This window comes from Lolium rigidum, chromosome 7 (assembly GCF_022539505.1).
Source record: "Lolium rigidum isolate FL_2022 chromosome 7, APGP_CSIRO_Lrig_0.1, whole genome shotgun sequence".
Taxonomy (NCBI): Eukaryota; Viridiplantae; Streptophyta; class Magnoliopsida; order Poales; family Poaceae; genus Lolium; species Lolium rigidum.
In genome coordinates this window covers 102,251,162-102,254,851 of record NC_061514.1, presented here as the reverse complement: position 1 = coordinate 102,254,851, position 3,690 = coordinate 102,251,162, and the positions used below count along the sequence as shown (strand labels likewise).

Sequence of the window (3,690 nt, the reverse complement as noted above, 5' to 3'; positions counted from 1 at the left end):
GTTCATTCCAAGAATCGTTCATTCTTTTATTTTTGTTCAAGGTAGGTAAACCGTTCATTCCAAGAGTCCGGTCATGCTTGTATTTTTGTTCAAGGTAGGTAAACCGTTCATTCCAAGAATCTGTCCGTGCTTTTATTTATGTTCAAGGTAGAAAACCGCTCATGCTAAGAATCCGTTCATGCTTGGATTTACGTTCATGCCAAGAATCCGTTCATGCCAAGAATCCATTTATGCTCGTATTTATGGTCGAGGTAGGAAACCGTTCATGCCAAGAATCCGTTCATGCTCGTATTTATGGTCGAGGTAGGAAACCGTTCATGCCAAGAATTTGTTCATGCATTATTTAACGTTCAAGCTACCAAAACTATTGATGCCAAGATTTTGTTCATGCTTGTACTTAAGGTCAAGGTAGGAAACCATTAATGAGAAGAATCCATTCATGCTTGTATTTTATGGTCAAGGTAGAAAACCATTCATTCCAAGAATCCGTGCAAGCTTTTATTTATGTTCAACACAGAAAACCGCTCATGCGAAGAATCAGTTAATGTTTTTTTTTTCAAGGTACGAAACTGTTCATTCCAATAATCCGTTCATACTTTCATTTTTTGTTCAAGGTAGAAAACCGTTCATGCCAAGAATTCGTTCATGCTTTTATTTTGTTCAAGGTAGAAAACCGTTCATGCCAAGAATCCGTTCATGCTTTTATTTATGTTCAAGGTAGAAAAGCCTTCATTCCAAAAATCCGTTCATGATAGCATTTATGTTCAAGGTACGAAACCGCTCATGCGAAGAATCCGTTCATGCTTGCATTTTATTTCAAGGTTTTAAAATGTTCATTCCAAGAATTCGTTCATGCTTTTATTTTTGTTCAAGTTATAAACCGTTCATTCGAAGAACCCGGTCATGCTTTTATTTTTTGTTCAATGTAGAAAACCGTTCATTCCAAGAATCTGTTAATGCTTTAATTTATGTTCAAGGTAGAAAACTGCTCATGCCAAGAATCCTTTCTATTCTGTCTCCTATTATTTTTTATGCTTATTATGGAATTATCTATTCTTCCAATTAATGAAGATATGATTCTGGGATTTTTGTCATTCAGTTCAATATTTGACTGTTTCTTTCCTGTATGGACTTTATACACTCTTTGACATTTGACATATTTTTCATTTCATATACATGTCTGTTAAAAAAAGGTTGACGTTCAAGCCATACGTGAAAAGTCTCTACTCAACTTGTGATAAACAAGTATAATGAGCATCAGATACCATTATCAAGACAATTCATTGCTAAACATGTAAGTACTTTTTGACATGTTTTCATTATGCTTCTCTAAACAGTCAGCACATAAATCAAATCTATAATGTGTACCTGGATACTCTAATAGTTTTTTCCACAATCATTTTGTACCCAAAGTTCACAATCGCAACTCATTTTCCATAAAAATGTTCTCTGTTTCTCGTACTATAGTGCTAATTGGTCCTCTTCCACATCCTGCCGCAATTTCTTAGAGTTGCACACCTCATGAACAAGCTTCAAGTTAATTGTCTCTACTTGCCTCTGGTACTTCTTCGTATGGTCGAGGTCTGCCTTCATGTCTTCAAGAATGGACTAAACCTTCTTGTGTTCTCTCCTCCAAGCTGTTTTCTACTCCCTCAGTTTCTCGAACAAGTTATATATTTGGTTCTAGCTTCTTAGTTGAAGCTCCATATGGACAGTGTCAAGGTTCTATAAACAATTAGCACATAAATCAATTCTCATACAGTGCTCGCCACACTACGATTATTTGAGCAGAAGCACGGGTCGTTGTCCATGGTGGGGTGACGGGTTATGTTGAGATGCATTGTCAATCCAGCTTGTGGTAAACAGTAAAATGACATTTCTTACGCTTTCGTAGGTTCCGCACCTTCTTCATTGACCAAAGTTCACATCCTCCGAGCAGAAAAAGATAATATATCATAAAAGTAAGTTTCTTATTTTTTGAGAAGTACAAAGAAATTAATATAATTCTTTTGCATTTCAAAATACATTAATCTAGATTTTTTTAGTTTTCTCTATTTCATTTTCGCAGATATTTCACCAAGGAAAAGCACACAACACAATCATGGAAATGCTTCTCCTACAAGGCAAGGAGATTCACAGAACATTCAGAAGGAAAGCATCGAAAATGAGTTTCCAAGTGATAAACATGAATTTTGTGTACCCAGGCAAAAAATGTTTTGTCCCTATTTGTCACAACATTTGACAAATGTTTCTCATTGCTGTGTATTACACACTATACAAACGGTGAAGAATCAGTATACTTCACTTTTATCATGTATATCTGATGCAAAAAATGTTTCCTTGAACAGTTCACTTTTTAGCTTCTGGTCAATGCAAATAAAATAAAAATCAACGGAACAGTCCGAAACAGTACGAAAATCATTAGGGAAAATGCATCGATTAAACACACTATACACTACAGACAGGAACATGGAAACACACATACATCGAGCATGTGGAATGATCGGAACGCAAGCTGGATAAATACCGAACGATTCAACGTAACTGGGCCAAGCCCACATACGACCAGAGGGGTGTGCGGCACCGGATCAGTGCCGACCAGCTCGGTGCATAGCACCTCCCGGCCAGCAAGGCTTAAAACGTCCGTTTATTTCTTTGATTGTTACTGATTTTCGAAAAATTGACACAAGAGGCCCCAAAACAGCCCAAAAGGCAGGAAAGCATGCCGGCTGGTGGGCACACGTGTCGCGTCGGGTCGTATTGTTTACCATGTGGCCCAAAAGGCAGTGGGGGAGCCAGGACTGGAAGAAGATCCGAGCCAAAAGCTAAACGCAAAATACTCCACAAAATCATGAAATGGCACAGTTTTTTTTGGTACAAGTGCAAAAAAAAGTGAACATATAATTTGAACTGGATTTTTATTAATCCAACAAAGTACATAACAATCAAAAAAATTAGAAAAGGTAAAACAAGGAAAAAAGGATGGTTGATTTCTGAAAAGTCCATTTATTAATTCAGTTGAGATATTAAGATGAATATAGCTCTGAATGGGAGCCACATCTTAGTCAGAGAAACAAAGGTGTATCTAGAGGTGCACGCACCAACACTGTTGCCGACCGGCGGTCACGCTCGTGCTTGCATGGAGGACGGCAGGAGGCGGCTATACATGCAGACCAAAAGCGGCAGCAAAAGCAGCCAAGAAACATAGCGGGGGGTCGGCACAGAAGAACGGCGCGATGCCTGGGGCATGGTCCAGCCATCTTGGGAGCCTATGGTCCGGGGCTGGCGCACGTGTCCTACGGCTGCCGCTACGAGGGGAGGGAGTCAGGCATGAGAGGAAAGGTTCGGGTCGTTTGGTCGACGAAGATGCACCATTGGCTAGTGAAGATGGCCAATCCCGGGCCAAATCGAAAATCTCCATAGGCAGCAGGCCGGAAAATTGTGGCGCCCCGGGCCATGGCACTGGTTGCCCGGGCTGTAGCTCGGCTGCTGATCCCAGGCCAGAACTCGAGGCTTACATGCTGGCACAACACGGTCCGCTTATAAACAGGCTTCTGTGAGTCGTGCCTCAGTTTGGCAATGGGGTCTCATTCCCCGATCTCCGGTGGTTAATTCATCTATTAGGGGCCGGTTTTGGTTAGTACTTAATCCCATTGGGGGTCTTATTGGAGGCAAACCCTCCCCATTAGG

General features: G+C 40.5%; 1 long non-coding RNA gene across 1 annotated transcript; it reads left to right on the top strand.

Moving 5' to 3' along the window:
- The first annotated feature begins 958 nt into the window (after positions 1-958).
- Positions 959-2,313, top strand: LOC124669730. The gene is made up of 2 exons (XR_006992307.1): positions 959-1,294; positions 2,069-2,313. It is a non-coding gene; the product is annotated as an uncharacterized LOC124669730 (long non-coding RNA).
- The last annotated feature ends 1,377 nt before the right edge of the window (positions 2,314-3,690 follow it).